Raw genomic sequence first — 23,623 nt, forward strand, 5'->3', positions numbered from 1 at the left:
CCTTACCCGTGGATCAAACCTACATCTCCTGTATCTCCTGCATTTCAGGCAAATGATTTTACTCCTGAGATACTAGGGAAGCCCTCTGGTATCAGTACATCAAAGTGTAAACAATGAGGATTTTATTTCTCTAAATGATTTTAATTGCACATGAGTTCATTGCTGAGGTTTCAAATCTCATTTCTTAGAAACTGAGCAAGGCAAAGGCAGAAATAATTGCAGGGCTTACGTAAAGAAGTTCATGCATCTAATCCAGTTGACAGAAGGGAAATGTTGCTCAAAAGCATTAATGAATTGACCATCTTGAATTTACCATATCTACAGATGGAGTACAAATTAAGAACAGAAAAATCAAACATCACTACAATGATGGAATTTATCCTCTTGGGGTTTTCTGATATTCCCAGTTTCCAGTGGATTCTTTTGGGGATATTTTTAGTCCTCTATCTGACCATCCTGATGTGCAATACTGTCATTGTACTGATAACAAGAATTGACCCTACTCTCCAGACCCTCATGTATTTCCTCAATCACTTTTCCATTTTAGAAATCTGTTATGTAACTGTCACTATCCCAAGAATGCTCACGGACCTTCTGAACCAGAAAGGGCACATTTCTTTCATTGCCTGTGCTACACAAATGTGTTTGGTCCTTCTGTTTGGATGTTTAGAGTGTCTCCTCCTGGCAGTGATGGCCTATGACCGCTATGTGGCCATTTGTAACCCTCTTCACTATGGTCTGATCATGAACCCCCGGTCAGTGGAGTTCCTGTTGTAATGGTGAGGACATGGCAGGTTTTCTCTCTGCCCTTTTGGGGGTCTACCACAATTAATCATTTTTTCTGTGACCTCCCCCCAGTATTCAAGCTTGCTCGTGGGGACACATTTGTGAACGAGATAGCAGTCTATGTAGTTGCAGTGGTGTTCATCATGGTTCCATTTCTGTTGACTGTTGTCTCCTATGGCAAAATCACCTCCAACATTCTGAAATCGCCATCCGCCAGAAGGAGGGCTAAAGCCTTCTCCACTTGCTCGTCTAACCTCACAGTGGTGGTCTTATTCTATGGCACAGCTTCTGCCACCTATTTACAGCTCAAACCAAATGAATCTGAAGAAACTGGGAAGCTGAAAAATCAATCTGAAGAAACTGGGACGCTGATCTCTTTTTTCTACACAGTTTTGATCCCAATGTTGAATCCCGTTATATATACTCTGAGGAACAAAGATATCACCATAGCACTGAGATAACTATTAAGTAAATTATCAACTCGAAGGCTTGAATTTACAGAAGCAATTTATTTCTATGTTTCTCATGCAAATACATCAGAAAATGTCATCTAGTATTATTTCTATGTTCCTATGAAATGATAGTTAACATCATCACTGCCATCTCACATTATGTAAAAGGACCTTAGTTTCAAAGAGTTAAGAGTTTCTGGGTTATCAAAACACACATTATCTCCATGGCAATGATCTATTCTGAAGACCACTCTCACTGGGAAGGAGTGAGTTAAGAGATTTCCTGAGCAATGAAATGATAGTTAACTGTGATATAACCAATGATCAGGGTCATGCCCTGTAAGAAATTTGCTTGAAACTTCCCATTCCTTCAGGCATATTCACTGTCCTTTTGTGTACTTAGGATTGGATTTAGACAATGAGAAAACAACAACCACATCCAAGTTGGTGGGGGTAGGGGAATCTGAGTGTTTTCTAGAAATTTTTCCTTCTTTCTCTGTTTTGCAAGTGTCTATGTCCCTTTGTTCTTGCCTGGAGAATCCCGGGGACGGGGGAGCCTGGTGGGCTGCTGTCTATGGGGTTGCACAGAGTGGATGCGACTGACGCGACTTAGCAGCAGCAGCAGCAGCCTGTCGCTTTCAGAGTACAAACCCTGAAAGGATCCTTTGTTACGTAAATGCTGACTGTTCTCTAAGTAACACCATTTCCTCTGGCTTGTAGCTTCATGTTTTGCTTTGGTAGTGTCTCTTTAGTATTAGGAAGATTAGGAATTTAAACTATAAAAGGCACTGGGTTGAATATTGATCCCTCTAAATATATGTCAGGTTATAACCTGCAAACCTGAACTTATTAGGAGAATAAAAGCCTTTGCAGATGTAATTCAGTTAAGGATTTTGAAATAAGATTATCTTAGTTTAAGGGAAGGGCCCTATGATCAGTGTTCTTAGTTCTCATAAGGGGGAAGAGAGATTAAGAATAGAGATGCAGTGACACATAGAAGAATGTCACGTGAAGATGGAGGAAGCAACCGGGAGTGACATAGCCATGAAACAAAGCAGGTCAGGGACCACCAAAAGCTGAAAGAGTCTGTGGAGGAAAACCCTGCCAGCACTGTGATTTGGGACCCTGGCTTTAAAAATGTGAGAAAGTCAACTTCTGTTACTTAAACCTCTCAATTTATGATAATTTGTTACAGTAGATCTAGGAAAGTAATACACTGTGTAAGCAGTCATTTTATTAAGGTGTTTTTATTCTAAACATCTGGAATAATTTCTGTATCTTTTAGGAACAGTGATTTTTTTTTTTAATGTAGGATTTTTTTTAACTTTAAAAACTATATCAATGAAGCCTCATAAAAACATTTGCCCAAGAATGATGGTTAATTGTGTTTGTTCAAGGATGTTTGTTAAAAGCTTTTTTAATACTGCAAAAGACAACATTAGCAAAGCAAAGGGAAGCTGTTTTCAGCTGGAACATAGTAGACACGGGTGCCCGTTTACCACGTGATGCTGCACAGTCTCTCAAGACAATGTTACAGAGCCACGCCAGTGAGGAAATCCCAAGCTTTTCAGACATTTAAAAAGTACATAAATATATGTATAAATGTAACTCTATTTTTGTAAAACAAAGGGAGATAGAATCCATATATTCATATATCATTTCACATGTGCATCTTTCTAGTTGGTATGTATACATGTCAGCAATATCTGGATGTGTATTAGAGAGAGAATGGGCTTCTCTACAGTGACAGGAGTTCAGAAAATGTCTGACTTATTTATTTATACTTTTTTTGGAATATGGATTTATTACAAAGAGAATAATATTCACCTCACAAAAATAATAAATTTTATTCAGAAAATAAAAACTACATATGGAAGAAAATTACGGCATTTCTTCTTTTCTTATTGCCTCCCAATATTTTACAGAATATTTAGTATCTAACAGAGAAATTTCAATATCAGCCAAATAATCTTTGATAGTTGAAAGAAATAACACATTTTTTATGAACTAAACAGAATCAGAATATATAATATTTGATCATTTCTTTTAAAAAAAGAATAAAATAGCTTTAATAATAGTTACAAATAGAGATAAATTTAAGATTATGAAATGGATATATATGTACATAAGCACACTTGCATATGTATAATGTATATTATATATAATATAAACATATATATTTCAATATTCACTGGAAGGACTGAGGCTGAAGCTGAAGCTCCAATATTTTGGCCACCTGATGCAAACAGCTGACTCATTAGAAAAGACCCTGATGCTGGGAAAGACTGAAGGTAGAAGGAGAAGAGGGCATCAGAAGATGAGATGGCTGGATGGCATCACAGATGCAATGGACATGAACTTAGGCAAACTCCAGAAGATGGTGAGAGATAGGGTGACCTGGAGTGCTACAGTCTATAGGGATATGAAGAGTTGGACACAGCTGGAAGAGTGAACAACAACAACAAATATATATTTATATATAGCTATACAAAAATAGAAAAATGACTGATTTCACTCTTTTCACAGAGAAAACATGAAACAAACACACAACCCAGAAGCATATCTAACTTCAGTGATAACATTAGTTCTTTGGGAAATTTTCTGTATTCCCAATGCCTGAGTGTTTCTTTTTGTAATATTTTCTTTTTTATGTGATTATCCTGGTGAGAAGCAACATCAATATTCTCATAATCAGAATTGACCAAGCTCTCAAATTCCCATGTTTTTTTTCCTCAGTAACTTTTCCTTCCTGGAAATCTGTTATGTATCTGTCACTCTTTCTAGAATATCCATAAATCTTCAGTCAGAATATATACATATATATTTTTTTGCATGCACTGCAAAGATATATTTTATTTCTATTCTCGGGAACACAGAATACTTGGTCTCAACAGTTATATACTGTGACTGCTATGTGGCCAACTATAACGTTCTGCAGCTTCCTCTAATTATAAACCAGGGGCTCTGTATTCAGCTGATGATGCTTGGCTCTTGGATCAGTGGTGTTACAGCCAGAATAAGCAAACATGCCAGATTTTCCCTCTGTCATTTTTTGGATCTAACTACAAGCTGGGCTGTGGCCATGTTTTCCTGAATGAGATGTCAGTCTCTATAGTTGTACCATTAGTGAATCCTTTGTCATGACCCCTTTTCATTGGATACTTGGCTCCTACAGTAAAATCACTTCCCCATCCTATGTTGCCATCAGCAACGTAATGAGTCAAAATTTTCTCCACCTGCTCAGTTCACATCACACGTGTGCACTAAATTGTTTCAGTAGTGTCCGACTCTCTGCAACCCTGTGAACGGGAGCCCACCAAGCTCCTGTGTCCATGAGACTCTCCAGGCAAGAACACTGGAATGGGCTGCTGGGCCCTTCTCCAGGGGCTCTCCCCTACACAGGGATTGAACCTGCCTCTCTTATGTCTCCTGCCTCGGCAGGTAGGTTCTTTACCATTAGCGCCACCTGGGAAGCCCCATAGTTGAGCCTTTATTTTGTGGACCCAGAATCATTACATATTTATGACATGATTCCAAACATTTTTACAGGAAAGATATTTTTCTCCTTTCTATACCATGTCACCCTGATGTTTAATCCCATGACACATACTCTGAGGAATAAGGCTGTCACTACAACCTTGAGAAAATGACTGCCGTAATGTTTAACATCTTATCCACTGCTTTGAGCTAGTGATCTTTTTCCCCACTTAGTTCTGCTCCTGTCTTAATCAGACATTTATTGGAATTTTGCTTCCTACATTGATATAAATTGATTATCCTCATGATCCTGCCATTTTTTGCTTGACTTTCTGATATCAGGATTATCTCCCTAGTGTTTGTATTTATAAGAAATTAATTCTTTTGCTGATCTCATGTTTAATGGACTAGTCTCTGTCAGTAAAAATTCACTGCTTATTTGATTTGTTGCTGTTCAGTTGGTGAGTCAGGTCTGACTCTGTGTCTTCATGGACATAGTTTCATGGCACACCAGTTTCCTCAGTCCTCCACTATGTCTGGAATTTGCTCAGATTCATGTCCGTTGAGTCAGTGACACTATTAATATTCAACCATCTCATCCTCTGCTGTCTCCTTCTCCTTTTTGCCTTCATCTTTACTAGCATCAGGGTCTTTTACATTGAGTTGGCTCTTTGTATCAGGTGGTCAAAGTACTAAAACAATATAGTATATTTTATCTATCAATTGACCTCCCAATATTTTTTTTCCAAAATCCATAATGTATATTCTAGTTTGTCCCCCTCTGTATTCTTATAACTTATTTAAAACCAAAAGATTTCAACTAGCAAAGATTACTGCATATGGAAAGCTTTAGAAAATACTTGTTGAATGACTGTAGAACATGGGCACACTTGAATAAGTGAAAGTTCATACTGCAGAAAATGTAGAAAAGATGGTCTTCTGATAAATTATATTAATTTAAATATATATAATGGTGCAAAAAAAGAGAGTTGACCCTCACTTCACAAAATTTATTTTAAAATGTAATCTCAGATAATTTGTAAACTTAAGTAAAAATGTATAACAATGAGTCTTTACCAAGATAATGTTTATTAACTTCATGATCTTGGTGCGAGAAAAGTGTTTTTGATAAAATTATTAGTCATAATGTAAACATTAATCAGTTGAACTTCCTGGACTAAATAACACTGCTATGCAGAGTGAAATTTTTCAACATAAAATTTTTAAATACATTATAGTTAAAGGAGTGCTCTAAATCAAAAGCATCAAAAATTCAGGAGAAAAATTGACAACAGACTTAAAGGTGCAATTCACAAGACAAAATAATCTAAATGCCCAGAAAAAAGAAGAAAATAACTCATTAGCAACGAGTAAATGCAAATTAAAACCAGATTAAAACCAAATGAAATCTATGACACATTCATGACAAGGATGAAATAAACAAACAAAAAGACTCAACCCATCACATACGTAAAGGGTGTGGCGTAATGAAAGCTCTCCCCTGATGTTGGTGTGTGAATTGCTCAGCATGTTAGCACACAGCCTGCCTTCATCAAGAAAAGCTTACCCTTAGCCATGTACCAGAGGAAATGTGTGCACATGTGTGCCAAGGGACGCAGCTGAGAATGCTCATTTGACATCATTCATAATGTCAAATCTTTATCAAATTAGAATTGACTATAATTGTGATAATTTCACACAGAGGAAAACCAAGGAGTTATAGAAATGGACAAAATGCAGTTACATACATCATGGATTAAGCATACTTTTAAGCAAACCAAATCATAATCATATTGTACATATCTTTTTTGTTAAGGTAAAAAGCAGTATTTAGAACACCACTCATCATATATATATATACAAAATTCCCTGTATTAAATTTTTTTTAATGAGCATATTCTATCATGGAAAAAAGTATTATGCTTTCTTATTTTTGGCTATGCTTCTATTTTTTTCTGAATCTTATTCAGAAAAATGAATTACCTTTTATTACAAAAAGGTAGCAATCAGACAACAAAAATATGATTTAAGACTGGTGATGCCACTGGATTGCTTTGAAAAATAAATTGACATCTTTATAAAAGGACATACTTAAAGCCAAGTTTAATTTTCCAACCTCTAAAACAACAACAAAAAAATAACTTTCATTTGTGGTTAAGAGGCACTGGGTCACAACAAGCCAGTCTAGTTTCAAGCACTAGACATTTTTGATAAATTATAGAACATATTTTAAAGGTATCATATAACTGTGGGAGAAAAAAGAATAGATGACAATATTGAAATCAAGGCTCATGAAGTCATAAAATATTCACATTTTTTCAAGCCACAAATTTGTTGCAGTATCATGTTACTGCATATCTTAGTATGTGTGCATGCTTACTGATTAATTCAAAGGGTGATCACAATTGTGATATTGGTCAATTGGATATTCCTCTCCATGCATACACAATACATAGGAAAATGTCTCAGATTTTTTAATACTGTATCATTGTTCAGATTACAATTTACATATTTTTTTACAAATGAAGCTGTTATCTGTATGTTGAAAGAATAATTTTCTTCTGTGAATTGTTAATTCATCTGTTTTACCCATTTTTTAATTTATGCTTTGGACTTTTCCTCTGTACTAAAGAAGGAGCCAAGATCACTTTATTTGAAATCAGTTGTAACAATTTTTCCCTTATAGTAATTATATCTGATACTCATGGGGCTTGCTACTTTTTTAGCATCCAGAATCACTTATTTTTACACAGATTGTGTGTGTGTGTGTGTGTGTGTGTGTCCTGCATTCTAAATTTTAATGAGTTAAATGTTCCTTACTTCAAAATTATAAAACACATTTCTTAGTATACTTTCATCATTTCACTCTAAAATATACAAAATTTTAAAAATAAAATAAAATATACAAAATTGTGTGTCATTTGGAGTTTATCTTGCTGTGGGATAGTCATCAAAAATACATATCCTGTTTTGTTTTGTTTTTTCTCTAAGGCTGCCCAGTTGTCCGAATAACAGTTATTTTAAGCATCCATGCTTTACCAATTTGGTAGGCTGTTTCAGGCAATGACAAGTTTTCGTGTCTATCTGAGCCTTCTCTGGAATGTCTGTTCTATTCCAGCAGGGGCTTCTTTGTTTTCGCGCGGTGCGGTGCTGTGCTGTGCTCAGTCGCTCAGCAGCGCCAGACCCTTTGCCACTCCGTGGACAACAGCCCGCCAGGCTCCCCGGCCTCTCTCGCCTTCGTAGGCAGTCTTTACCACTGAGCCACCTGAGAAGCCATGACACTGCGCTCTGCGAATGACACGGTCTCTAACTCCTCTCCAGCACTGACCGTTTCTTGGCTGAGCCCCGCAGGAGCCCAGCCGGGCTGGCCTCTCACTCCCGCTCTGTCCTTGGTCACATCCGGTCCCGTGAGAAGCCTGTCCCACCACCCGCTACTCACCGGCCTTCCGTGATCTTTGCCGTGAGGCTCCTGATAGCTTTTAACTAACCCTCCAAATCACTCGCAGGGTCACATTACTATATGTGTTCCCTCTCTTGTAAATATTTTCTCTTCATAATCATAAACGTTAATAAAGCACTTTTTACTAAATAATGGGAAACAATATAGAGAAGGAAATGGCAACCCCTCCGGTATTCTTGCCTGTAGAATCCTGTGGAAGGAGGAGCCTGGTGGGCTATGGGGTCGCACAGAGTCGAACACGGCTGAAGCGACTTAGTGGAATCAGGAGCAGGAAACAATATCCGTTTTTTGAGGTCATGAGAAACTGGCTCTAAGCCAAAATTTTTAAACAATCTTTATGTTGGAGAAATTTCTCCACATTTGAAATGTATAACTCACAAACATTTTGCTTAGCATCTTTCCCATGATCTCAGCTGGAGTTATTCCAGATTCTCATTTTATTGTAACTAGAAGCTGCGAGGGCACAGGAGGGTCGAGAGGAGCTACTCCACGTTCAGGATCAGGAGGGGTGACCTCGTCCAAGGTAAGGAGCAGCAATTGTGCTTTGTTGGAGCAGCCATAAGAGGTACCCGACGTCCAAGGTAAGAGAAACCGAAGTAAGATGGTAGTTGTTGTAAGAAGGCATCCGAGGGCAGACACACTGAAACCATAATCACAGGAAACTAGCCAATCTGATCACAGGACCACAGTCTTGTCTGACTCAGTGAAACTAAGCCATGCTGTGTGGGGCCACCTGAGACGGGACGGGTCATGGTGGAGCGGTCTGACAGAATGTGGTCCACTGGAGAAGGGAATGGTGACCACTTCAGTATTCTTGCCTTGAGAACCCCATGAACAGTATGAGAAGGCAAAATGATAGGAAACTGAAAGAGGAACTCCTCAGGTCGGTAGGTGCCCGATATGCTACTGGAGATCAGTGGAGAAATAATTCCAGAAAGAATGAAGGGATGGAGCCAAAGCAAAAACAATACCCACTTGTGGATGTGACTGGTGATAGAAACAAGGTCTGATGCTATAAACAGCAATATTGCATAAGAACCTGGAATGTTAGATCCATGAGTAAAGGCAAACTAGAATTGGTCAAACAGGAGATGGCAAGAGTGCATGTCGACATTCTAGGAATCAGCGAACTAAAACAGACCGGAATGGGTGAATTTAACTCAGACGACCATTATATCTACTAGTGTGGGCAGGAATCCCTTAGAAGAAATGGAGTAGCCATCATGGTCAACAAAAGAGTCTGAAATGCAGTACTTGGATGCAATCTCAAAAACGACAGAATGGACGGAGGAGCCAAGATGGCAGAGGGGTAGGAAGGGGAGACCACTTTCTCTCCTACAAATTCATCAAAAGAATATCTGAATGCAGAGCAAACTTCACAAAACAACTTCTGATCGCTAGCTGAGGTCATCAGGCGCCCAGAAAAGCAGCCCATTGTCCTCGAAAGGAGAGAGAAGAAATCAAGTTCCATGCACCAGAACACCGACACAAACTTCCCTAACCAGGAAACCTTGACAAGCCAATCGTCTAACCCCACCCACTGGGTAAAACCTCCACAATAAAAAGGAAGCACAGACCTCCAGAATACAGAAAGCCCAGTCCAGACACAGCAATCTAAACAAGATGAAAAGGCAGAGAAATACCCAACTGGTAAAGGAACATGAAAAATGCCCACCAAGTCAAACAAAAGAGGAGGAGATAGGGAATCTACCTGAAAAAAAACCCTCCAGGCCAGAAGGGAATGGCAGGACATACTTAAGGTAATGAAAGAGAATAACCTACAACCTAGATTACTGTACCCAGCAAGGATCTCATTCAGATATGAAGGAGAATTCAAAAGCTTTACAGACAAGCAAAAGCTGAGAGAATTCAGCACCACCAATCCAGCTCTTCAACAAATGCTAAAGGATCTTCTCTAGACAGGAAATGCAGAAAGGTTGTATAAACGTGAACCCAAAACAACAAAGTAAATGGCAACAGGACCACACCTATCAATAATTACCTTAAATGTAAATGGGTTCAATGCCCCAACCAAAAGACAAAGATTGGCTGAATGGATACAAAAACAAGACCCCTATATATGCTGTCTACAAGAGACCCACCTCAAAACATGAGACACGTACAGACTAAAAGTGAAGGGCTGGAAAAAAAAATATTTCACGCAAACGGAGAACAAAAGAAAGCAGGAGTCGCAATACTCATATCAGATAAAATAGACTTTCGAATAAAGGATGTGAAAAGAGACAAAGAAGGACACTACATAATGATCAAAGGATCAATCCAAGAAGAGGATATAACAGTCATAAATATATATGCACCCAACATAGGAGCACCGCAATATGTACGGCAAATGCTAACGAGTATGAAAGAGGAAATTAATAGTAACACAATAATAGTGGGAGACTTTAATACCCCACTCACAACTATGGATAGATCAACTAAACAGAAAATTAACAAGGAAACACAAACCTTAAATGACACAATGGACCAGCTAGACCTAATTGATATCTATAGGACATTTCACCCCAAAAAATCAACTTCACCTTTTTCTCAAGTGCACACGGAACCTTCTCCAGAATAGATCACATCCTGGGCCATAAATCTGGTCTTGGAAAATTCAAAAAATTGAAATCATTCCAGTCATCTTTTCTGACCACAGTGCAGTAAGATTAGATCTCAATTACAGGAAAAAAATTGTTAAAAATTCAAACATATGGAGGCTGCATAACACGCTTCTGAATAACCAAAAAATCAAAAAAGAAATCAAAATATGCATAGAAATGAATGAAAATGAAAACACAACAACCCAAAACCTATGGGATACTGTAAAAGCAGTGCTAAGGGGAAGGTTCATAGCATTACAGGCTTACATCAAGAAACAAGAAAAAAGCCAAATAAATAACCTAACTCTACACCTAAAGCAATTAGAGAAGGAAGAAATGAAGAACCCCAGGGTTAGCAGAAGGAAAGAAATCTTAAAAATCAGGGCAGAAATAAACGCAAAAGAAACTAAAGAGACCATAGCAAAAATCAACAAAGCTAAAAGCTGGTTTTTTGAAAAAATAAACAAAATTGACAAACCATTAGCAAGACTCATTAAGAAACAAAGAGAGAAGAACCAAATTAACAAAATTAGAAATGAAAATGGAGAGATCACAACAGACAACACTGAAATACAAAGGATCATAAGAGACTACTACCAGCAGCTCTATGCCAACAAAATGGACAACTTGGATGAAATGGACAAATTCTTAGAAAAGTATAACCTTCCAAAACTGAACCAGGAAGAAATAGAAGATCTTAACAGACCCATCACAAGCAAGGAAATCGAAACTGTAATAAAAAATCTTCCAGCAAACAAAAGCCCAGGACCAGATGGCTTCACAGCTGAATTCTACCAAAAATTTAGAGAAGAGCTAACACCTATCTTACTCAAACTCTTCCAGAAAATTGCAGACGAAGGTAAACTTCCAAACTCATTCTATGAGGCCACCATCACCCTAATTCCAAAACCAGACAAAGATGCCACAAAAAAAAGAAAACTACAGGCCAATATCACTGATGAACATAGATGCAAAAATCCTTAACAAAATTCTAGCAAACAGAATCCAACAACATATTAAAAAAATCATACACCACGACCAAGTGGGCTTTATCCCAGGAATGCAAGGATTCTTTAATATCCACAAATCACTCAATGTAATACACCACATTAACAAATTGAAAGATAAAAACCATATGATTATCTCAATAGATGCAGAGAAAGCCTTTCACAAAATTCAACACTCATTTATGATTAAAACTCTCCAAAAAGCAGGAATAGAAGGAACATACCTCAACATAATAAAAGCTATATATGACAAACCCACAGCAAGCATCACCCTCAATGGTGAAAAATTGAAGGCATTTCCCCTGAAATCAGGAACAAGACAAGGGTGCCCACTCTCACCACTACTATTCAACATAGTGTTGGAAGTACTGGCCACAGCAATCAGAGCAGAAAAAGAAGTAAAAGGAATCCAGATAGGAAAAGAAGAAGTGAAACTCTCACTGTTTGCAGATGACATGATCCTCTACATAGAAAACCCTAAAGATTCTACCAGAAAATTACTAGAGCTAATCAATGAATATAGTAAAGTTGCAGGATATAAAATTAACACACAGAAATCCCTTGCATTCCTATATACTAACAATGAAAAAACAGACAGAGAAATTAAGGAAACAATACCATTCACCATTGCAACAAAAAGAATAAAATACTTAGGAGTATATCTACCTAAAGAAACAAAGGACCTATACATAGAAAACTATAAAACACTGATGAAAGAAATCAAAGAGGACACAAACAGATGGAGAAACATACCATGCTCATGGATTGGAAGAATCAATATTGTCAAAATGGCTATTCTACCCAAAGCAATCTATAGATTCAATGCAATCCCTATCAAGCTACCAACGGTATTTTTCACAGAACTAGACCAAAGAATTTCACAATTTGTATGGAAATACAAAAAACCTCGAATAGCCAAAGTAATCTTGAGAAAGAAGAATGGAACTGGAGGAATCAACCTGCCTGACTTCAGACTCTACTACAAAGCCACAGTCATCAAGACAGTATGGTACTGGCACAAAGACAGAAATATAGATCAATGGAACAGAATAGAAAGCCCAGAGATAAATCCACGAACCTATGGACACCTTATCTTTGACAAAGGAGGCAAGGATATACAATGGAAAAAAGACAACCTCTTTAACAAGTGGTGCTGGGAAAACTGGTCAACCACTTGTAAAAGAATGAAACTAGAACACTTTCTAACACCATACACAAAAATAAACTCAAAATGGATTAAAGATCTAAATGTAAGACCAGAAACTATAAAACTCCTAGAGGAGAACATAGGCAAAACACTCTCCGACATAAACCACAGCAAGATCCTCTATGACCCACCTCCCAGAATATTGGAAATAAAAGCAAAACTAAACAAATGGGACCTAATGAAACTTAAAAGCTTTTGCACTACAAAGGAAACTATAAGTAAGGTGAAAAGACAGCCCTCAGATTGGGAGAAAATAATAGCAAATGAAGAAACAGACAAAGGATTAATCTCAAAAATATACAAGCAACTCCTGAAGCTCAATTCCAGAAAAATAAATGACCCAATCAAAAAATGGGCCAAAGAACTAAACAGACACTTCTCCAAAGAAGACATACAGATGGCTAACAAACACATGAAAAGATGCTCAACATCACTCATTATTAGAGAAATGCAAATCAAAACCACAATGAGGTACCATTACACGCCAGCCAGGATGGCTGCTATCCAAAAGTCTACAAGCAATAAATGCTGGAGAGGGTGTGGAGAAAAGGGAACCCTCTTACACTGTTGGTGGGAATGCAAACTAGTACAGCCGCTATGGAGAACAGTGTGGAGATTTCTTAAAAAACTGAACATAGAACTGCCATATGACCCAGCAATCCCACTTCTGGGCATACACACTGAGGAAACCAGATCTGAAAGAGACACGTGCACCCCAATGTTCATCGCAGCACTGTTTATAATAGCCAGGACATGGAAGCAACCTAGATGCCCATCAGCAGATGAATGGATAAGGAAGCTGTGGTACATATACACCATGGAATATTACTCAGCCATGAAAAAGAATTCATTTGAACCAGTCCTAATGAGATGGATGAAGCTGGAGCCCATTATACAGAGTGAAGCAAGCCAGAAAGATAAAGAACGTTACAGCATACTGACACATGTATATGGAATTTAGAAAGGTGATAACGATAACCCTATATGCAGAACAGAAAAAGAGACACAGAAATACAGAACAGACTTTTGAACTTTGTGGGAGAATGTGAGGGTGGGATATTTCAAAAGAACAGCATGTATACTATCTATGGTGAAACAGATCACCAGCCCAGGAGGGATGCACGAGACAAGTGCTCCGGCCTGGTGCACTGGGAAGACCCAGAGGAATCGGGTGGAGAGGGAGGTGGGAGGGGGGATCGGGATGGTGAATACATGTAAATCCATGGCTGATTCATATCAATGTATGACAAAACCCACTGGAAAAAAAAAATAATAATAATAATAAAAAATTTAAAAAAAAAAGAAATAAAGCTTAATAAAACTTAAAAAAAAAAATAAAAAAAAAAAATAAATAAATCATACACCACGACCAAGTGGGCTTTATCCCAGGAATGCAAGGATTCTTTAATATCCACAAATCACTCAATGTAATACACCACATTAACAAATTAAAAGATAAAAACCATATGATTATCTCAATAGATGCAGAGAAAGCCTTTGACAAAATTCAACACCCATTCATGATTAAAACTCTCCAGAAAGCAGGAATAGAAGGAACATACCTCAACATAATAAAAGCTATATATGACAAACCCACAGCAAGTATCACCCTCAATGGTGAAAAATTGAAGGCATTTCCCCTGAAATCAGGAACAAGACAAGGGTGCCCACTCTCACCACTACTATTCAACATAGTGTTGGAAGTTTTGGCCACAGCAATCAGAGCAGAAAAAGAAGTAAAAGGAATCCAGAAAGGAAACGAAGAAGTGAAACTCTCGCTGTTTGCAGATGACATGATCCTCTACATAGAAAACCCTAAAGTCTCTTCCAGAAAATTACTAGAGCTAATCAATGAATATAGTAAAGTTGCAGGATATAAAATTAACACACAGAAATCCCTTGCATTCCTATATACTAACAATGAAAAACCAGAAAGAGAAATTAAGGAAACAATACCATTCACCATTGCAACAAAAAGAATAAAATACTTAGGAGTATATCTACCTAAAGAAATAAAAGACCTATACATAGAAAACTATAAAACACTGATGAAAGAAATCAAAGAGGACACAAACAGATGGAGAAGCATACCATGCTCATGGATTGGAAGAATCAATATTGTCAAAATGGCTATTCTACCCAAAGCAATCTATAGATTCAATGCAATCCCTATCAAGCTACCAACGGTATTTTTCACAAAACTAGCACAAATAATTTCACAATTTGTATGGAAATACAAAAAACCTCGAATAGCCAAAGTAATCTTGAGAAAGAAGAATGGAACTGGAGGAATCAACCTGCCTGACTTCAGACTCTACTACAAAGCCACAGTCATCAAGACAGTATGGTACTGGCACAAAGACAGAAATATAGATCAATGGAACAGAATAGAAAGCCCAGAGATAAATCCACGAACTTACGGACACCTTATCTTTGACAAAGGAGGCAAGGATATACAATGGAAAAAAGACAACCTCTTTAACAAGTGGTGCTGGGAAAGCTGGTCAACCACTTGTAAAAGAATGAAACTAGAACACTTTCTAACACCATACACAAAAATAAACTCAAAATGGATTAAAGATCTAAATGTAAGACCAGAAACTATAAAACTCCTAGAGGAGAACATAGGCAAAACACTCTCCGACATAAACCACAGCAAGATCCTCTATGACCCACCTCCCAGAATATTGGAAATAAAAGCAAAACTAAACAAATGGGACCTAATGAAACTTAAAAGCTTTTGCACTACAAAGGAAACTATAAGTAAGGTGAAAAGACAGCCCTCAGATTGGGAGAAAATAAGAGCAAATGAAGAAACAGACAAAGGATTAATCTCAAAAATATACAAGCAACTCTTGAAGCTCAATTCCAGAAAAATAAATGACCCAATCAAAAAATGGGCCAAAGAACTAAACAGATATTTCTCCAAAGAAGACATACAGATGGCTGACAAAGACATGAAAAGATGCTCAACATCACTCATTATTAGAGAAATGCAAATATCAAAACCACAATGAGGTACCATTACACGCCAGTCAGGATGGCTGCTATCCAAAAGTCTACAAGCAATACATGCTGGAGAGGGTGTGGAGAAAAGGGAACCCTCTTACACTGTTGGTGGGATTGCAAACTAGTACAGCCACTATGGAGAACAGTGTGGAGATTTCTTAAAAAACTGGAAATAGAACTGCCATATGACCCAGCAATCCCACTTCTGGGCATACACACTGAGGAAACCAGATCTGAAAGAGACACGTGCACCCCAATGTTCATCGCAGCACTGTTTATAATAGCCAGGACATGGAAGCAACCTAGATGCCCATCAGCAGATGAATGGATAAGGAAGCTGTGGTACATATACACCATGGAATATTACTCAGCCATTAAAAAGAATTCATTTGAACCAGTTCTAATGAGATGGATGAAACTGGAGCCCATTATACAGACTGAAGTAAGCCAGAAAGATAAAGAACATTACAGCATACTAACACATATATATGGAATTTAGAAAGATGGTAATGACAACCCTATATGCAAAACAGAAAAAGAGACACAGAAGTACAGAACAGTCTTTTGAACTCTGTGGGAGAAGGTGAGGGTGGGATATTTCAAAAGAACAGCATGTATATTATCTATGGTGAAACAGATCACCAGCCCAGGTGGGATGCATGAGACAAGTGCTCAGGGCTGGTGCACTGGGAAGACCCAGAGGGATCGGGTGGAGAGGGAGGTGGGAGGGGGGATCGGGATGGGGAATACGTGTAAATCTATTGCTGATTCATGTCAATGTATGACAAAACCCACTGAAAAAATTAAAAATAAAAAAAAAGAAATTACATTTTATATAGGACTGGAAATAATTTTATTCAGGCAGTGAGTGCAATACTAAATGCTTTTATTCATAAAAATTATAAAGATTACAATTTTATTCTTTTGTATATTAAACTTCTTCTCTCGTTTAAGATTGACAATTTTAAATTAAAATTATCTGTTCCTTTACTCAATTTTAGAATCTAATAATGAACAGTATATTAAGTAAACAAGCATTTTCTAAGATCTATATTGTTTCCAAGTAGGAAAACTAAGACTATTTTCCTAGATCTCAGTCATTAGATACTAGATCATGTAATATCAGTGGGAAAGAAAAAAGGTATATGAAAGGAATGAGCCAAATTGCAACAGTATGTGCTACAAAGTCATGTGTGCTCTCCCTATTAGTTCTACAGAGTGGAGGTGGTAATATTATTAAATTTTTGGCAGAAAATTCATGGAGACTTCACATCTAAGAGTCTGGGATTTTTATAACACTGTGATGATTGTTTTAGTATCTTATTTCATTCCCACGTTAACCATGTGATACCAAACCAACATAAATTAGAGAGCAGTTTTTCTTACTGTTAAAGCAAAGAATGAAATTTAAGAGAATAAAATTTAGCTTTTAATAAAAACAATAATAGCTAGCTTTCAAATAGATTTTCTATGAATGCCAAAACAACTTTAAGTTTCTTTACATGTATCAAATGAATTAAATCATATAGCAATCCTAACTGTTGATACAACTGTTAGTCAGTTTTGCAGCCAAGTGATCTATGACACAGGGAGATTAAACACTTTGCATTGTCACAAAGCAGGCAAGTGAAGCCATGATTCGATTGCAGGCCATCTTGTCAGGATTATATTTTTGTCCATGACACTATATTTAGACCATGCTTGCATGGAAAAACTTGAAATATAAAGAGTGGGGAAATGAGAAGCAGGGCTGGGACTCACGTTGAGTCAAGTGATGCCTGGAGTGTAATATTTAAGGAAGCAGTCACTTTAACAATGGTGCAATGCAGAATCAGCCCTGAAACTGAGTGCATGCTCTTAGATTCTGTACTAGAGGGGTCTCATTCCTAAGACCGTATTCTACTCCTGGCTCTGATGAAAGGAGAAAAATGGGAAAAAGTAATCATCAATGAGTAACTCAATAACTCTACCAAAAGCAATTTTTCTAGGGAGTGTGTTACAACCCTGGCAACTAAAGATTTAAGAACATTATACCATATTAAGAATTATAATTATAGGACCATAATTTATACATAAACATATTAAAAGTGATAGGTAATTTTATCAACAATATCATATCTAATTATTTCAAATAAGAAAGCAAACAGAAATTTTAAACAATTACTTAATATAACAAATGATAAATAACAGAGTTAGGATTCAAACTTAAGTATGATTTTAAAAATATGCAAGGATTTGCAATCACAAAACCAATGTGCAAATGATCAATGTACCCATCATTGCTAAATCTCAATATCCCAGCTCAAGAAAAGTGAGTTTAGAAACTGTTATCTGAATTATTATTATTATTATTATTATTATTATTATTTGAGGAACAACAAAGACTTCAGAGATGCACACAGAACACAGGTAAAGCGTGACAGGAAGTATCTTACACGGCTAGTGAACACATTCCAGGTGACCCCTCTTTTCCCAGAGTGACCCTGTTAATTGTTTCTATCTGTATCTATTCCCACACAACTTTTCCAGAATAAAACACTCTGATGGGCCCCACATAGTATCTTACTGAAATATATGTATTTTATTCCCCTATGTACAATAAAATAAAATATTCACTTTTTTTTTTTTTTGTAAACTGCCTGATGATGGGAGTTGTATATAAGAATATGTATGATCAAGATCATCAAGTGATGGGAGGGAAATGAAGAGTTGAAATGCATAGCTGAAAATATATAAGGAAGACAATTTCTGTTAAATTAACAGCTCTACTGAAGTATGTAAAGTCATAGAGAAATACAATAAAATTGTCAAAAAAATGTAGATTTTTTTTTTGTCCAATGGTTAGGACTCTGTACTGTCATTGCCATCAGCCTGAGGTTCAAAGTCTGGTTGGGGTACTAAGATCCCACAAACCGTGAAACATGGCCAAAAAATGATGTAAGTATTTAAAACTGAGATCATATGGCAAAGTTGTGGTTCTGTCTTCAATAACTATCAATTTGTCCAATGCCTGTGCCAATCAGGGCATCTGGAGCGTCCCTGGTGGCTTAGGTAGTAAAGAATCCACCTGCAATGCAGGAGACTGGATTTGATCCCTGGGTGGGGAAGATCCCCTGGAGAAGGGAATGACAATCCACTCCAGTATTCTTGCCTAGGAAATCCCATGGACAGAGCAGCCTGGCGGGCTGCATACAGTCCATGGGGTCAGAGAGTCAGACATGGCTGAACGACTAACACTTTAACTTTTTTGACATTGGACTGTATTCAGAAAGAATGCCCTAAAAGATATTTCAAGGGAGAGTGTATGGTGATAACACACGAATTATAAACTGAGAAAGGGGAAACATATAGATAATAAAATTCTTAAATTAGAAACAATTGCATTGATGATGAAAATCAATCTGGATATCCCGATAAGTTTTATAAACAGGCACTGATGCCTGATGGTAAAAATAAAAAGCAGATAATACATTTACCCTTTTTCACAGATGGAACACCAAGAAAAAGCACCAGAAGGTAATCTCACTGAACTGATGGAGTTTGTTCTCCTGGACTTTTCTGATGTTCGTCATCTCCAGAAGTTTTTATTTGGACTGTTCTTACTCATCTATATAATTATCTTGATGGGCAATGGCGTCATATTTGTGATAACAAAACTAGACCCTGGTCTCCAGACCCGCATGTATTTTTTCCTTGGCAATTTTTCCCTTTTGGAAATCTGCTGTGTCTGTTACACTCCCCAGGATGCTCATGAGTCTTTGGACACAAAGAAGAATGATTTCTTTAGTTGCTTGTGCCACACAAATGTGCTTCATTCTTATACTTGGGGCCACCGAGTGCTTCCTTCTGGCCGTGATGGCCTATGATTGCTACGTGGCCATTTGTAGCCCTCTGCACTATCCTCTGGTTATGAACGACAAGGTGTGTGTCCAGCTAGTGGCTGGCTCCTGGATCAGTGGAATCCCACTCCAAATAGGCCAGATTGGATGGAACATGCCAGATTTTCTCTCTGCCCTTTTGTGGTTCTAGACTCATCAACCTCTTCTTCTGCGACATCCCTCCCATACTCAAGCTGGCCTGTGGGGACAGTGTTCTGAATGAAACTGGTCTTCACAGTTGCTGCACTGTTTGTTTTGGTTCCATTTCTGTTGATACTTTTCTCCTATAGCAAAATCATCTCCACAATCCTTAAATTGCCATCAGCCACAAGTTGGTGCAAAGCCTTTTCCACCTGTTCCTCTCATCTTATGGTTGTGACATTGTTCTTCGGATCAGGCCTTGTCACATATTTAAGACTCAAGACCCAAGGCTCAGCAGGAACTGGCAAAGTGCTTTCCCTCTTCTACAGGATTGTGACGCCCGTGTTTAACCCCATGATATACAGTCTAAGGAACAAGGATGTCATGATGGCACTGAGAAAATGGCCAGGTAAACACCTTAGTTCATTGAAAAAGTGACTTGTATTTCAGAAGTTGATTTCTTATAAATTTGTTATAACTTTTCAATAAATATTTATCTTAAACTTATCTGTCTATAAAGTGGTAGTTATTACCAAAATAAAAATTTCTTGTAACTCTAAAAGATATTTCTGTCTTCAGTTATACAGTTGTATATGGGTTAACAAATAGCAAATTATTCATTTGAGAATTCTATAACCTTATTGTGACATGTTCTCTTGTAGTAAGAATTTTAGACAAGAATTGCTATAATAGGCCCAGTTGTAATACACACTTAGTTATATCACTTATTGGAAAGCATATTATTCATTTCCATAGAGTTGTTGCAGAAATTTTTAAAACTAAATTGGTAATGGACATTAATTAAAATGTTACATATAATTTGGCCTAGCAATTATTCTACAGAGAAATAATTTCTCAGAGTAAAAAGCACCTGTCATTGGGAATGTAACTTAATAAATGATGTTGCACAATGACATTAATAAATACTGGCATCATTTATGTGTGTATCAGATTAATAATATTTGTTGAATTGATAAAAGATATCATTAAAATATTTACATATATAAGATGAGATTGGAAAAAACTGATGGGAATATTCACAAGTCATGATTTTTTAATATATTTTCCTAGAGATGATAGTGGGGAAAGTAAAGTTAGGGGGAAAGGGGAAAGGATTTAAATTTTTGTAAAAGTAAGTATCTGCTATAAAAGCACAAGTATTGTACACCTTAAACCTTATATATATATATACACATATTAGAAATGATCAATACAAAAATGATCATCTTTGTTAATTATGGAAATCAGAGAGTAAATCATTCAATTTTTTCCATTTTTTCTTTGAAATTGTTCAGTTTATTGCAATAAGTTTGTGCTATTCAGGTAATCAAAATAACAAACAATAAATTTGGACAAGGAAAATTGCAATGATTAGTTGTGTGTGCTATTTCTGTAGTTATATAATATTCAAAATTCCATGTTTATATAATAATCCTTCATAAAGACTGGGAACAGTTCATTGCAGAAATATGACCTGTCACCAGTACTCAACATTGAAAAATATGATGAACCATTCGTCTGTTGATGGGCATCTAGGTTGCTTCCATGTCCTGGTAGACGAATGGATAAGGAAGCTGTGGTATATATACACCATGGAATATTACTCAGCCATTAAAAAGAATTCATTTGAATCAGTTCTAATGAGATGGATGAAACTGGAGCCCATTATACAGAGTGAAGTAAGCCAGAAAGATAAAGAACATTACAGTATACTAACACATATATATGGAATTTAGAAGGATGGTAACGATAACCCTATATGCAAAACAGAAAAAGAGACACAGATGTACAGAACAGACTTTTGGACTCTGTGGGAGAAGGTGAGGATGGGATGTTTCGAGAGAACAGCATCGAAACATGTATATTATCTATGGTGAAACAGATCACCAGCCCAGGTTGGATGCATGAGACAAGTGCTCGGGCCTGGTGCACTGGGAAGACCCAGAGGGATCGGGTAGAGAGGGAGGTGGGAGGGGGGATCGGGATGGGGAATACGTGTAACTCCATGGCTGATTCATGTTAATGTATGACAAAACCCACTACAATACTGTAAAGTAATTAGCCTCCAACTAATAAAAATAAATGAAAAATAAAATAAAACAAAAAATATGATGAAGCTTGAACCTGCTTTTTAAGTTTATTCCCACAAAAATATATGTAAGTTCTGTTCACATTTATATGGAGTTGGCTACTTCCATGTGGATAGGAAGGTGCAGTACCACTTTCTACTTGGGAGACAACAACCAGATGACATGTGAACAATTCTGATAATAAAGTGAAGAAGGAAAAACCAACTCTTATTGAGAACTGAACAAACAATGAATCACCAAGATTCTCAGATAATACAGCTATCATAACCTAATAAAATCTAATGGAAATGATTAAATGCAGGAGAATTTAAAAGAAAGAGAAATAAAATAGCATCAACACAATTCCAGTAAAATTTCTAGGCAGAAGTTGAATAAATCCTGAAATTATTATATGTTGAAAAGATTGATACAGAAATTAAGAAACCCTCTCTTTTTTCTGTCCCTCCTGCCTAATTAAAAGGAAAAAAAAAAACTTTTTTAGAAAGAAGGGGTAACTAATGGGGGGCAGCATTTTAAAATATTAATATATTTAACAGATCTGAAAGCTGAAAGTGAAGTTGCTCAGTCGTGTTCGACTCTTTGCGACCCCATGGCCTGTAGCCTACCAGGTTCCTCCATCCATGGGATTTTTCAGGAAAGAATACTGGAGTGGGTTGCCATTTCCTTCTCCAGAAAATCTTCCCAACCCAGGGATTGAACCCAGATCGTCCTCATCGTAGGAAGATGCTTTACCGTCTGAGCCACCAGGGAAGAAGTGATATCTTGGAGCACTATGACTCTTTTTGGTAGATACTGAAGTTAGACATACTAAAAATGTCAGTGGATAGCTTCAATTTTCTCACTGGCTTGGCAACTAACAAACCATATCTAAACTAGTTACCACATTCACCGGCAATAGGCTGCCAAAAATGTACCTGTATCATTAGTTTTAAAAACACAATGAATGTGTGAAAATACTAACAATGCTTTGTAAATTATTAATGTCTTTATGAGCAAGATAATACTCTGTTACTCTTTTGAATTGTACTATTCCAACAACACAAGAGAACTCTACACATGGACATCACCAGATGGTCAACACCAAAATCAAACTGATTATATTCTTTGCAGCCAAAGGTAGAGAAGCTCTATACAGTGAGCAGAAACAAGACCAGGAGCTGACTGTAGCTCAGATCATGAACTCCTTATTGCCAAATTCAGAATTAAACTGAAGAAAGTAGGGAAAACCACTAATCCATTCAGGTATGACCGAAATCAAATCCCTTATGACTATACAGTGGAAGTGAGAAATAGATTTAAGGGACTAGATCTGATAGACAGAGAGCCTGATGAACTATGGACAGAGGTTCATGACATTGTAGAGGAGACAGGGATCAAGACCATCCCCATGGAAAAGAAATGCAAAAAGGCAAAATGGTTGTCTGAGGAGACCTTACAAATAGCTGTGAAAAGAAGAGAAGTGAAAAGCAAAGGAGATAAGGAAAGATATTTGCATTTGAATGCAGAGTTCCAA

General features: G+C 37.1%; 2 pseudogenes; both read left to right on the top strand.

Annotated features, from left to right (window-relative positions):
* The first annotated feature begins 324 nt into the window (after positions 1–324).
* LOC133048433 (olfactory receptor 10AG1-like) lies at positions 325–1,247 on the top strand (annotated as a pseudogene).
* Positions 1,248–19,525: 18,278 nt separating this feature from the next.
* LOC133048434 (olfactory receptor 10AG1-like) lies at positions 19,526–20,458 on the top strand (annotated as a pseudogene).
* Positions 20,459–23,623: the final 3,165 nt, after the last annotated feature.

Source organism: Dama dama, chromosome 29 (genome assembly GCF_033118175.1).
Source record: "Dama dama isolate Ldn47 chromosome 29, ASM3311817v1, whole genome shotgun sequence".
Lineage (NCBI taxonomy): Eukaryota > Metazoa > Chordata > Mammalia > Artiodactyla > Cervidae > Dama > Dama dama.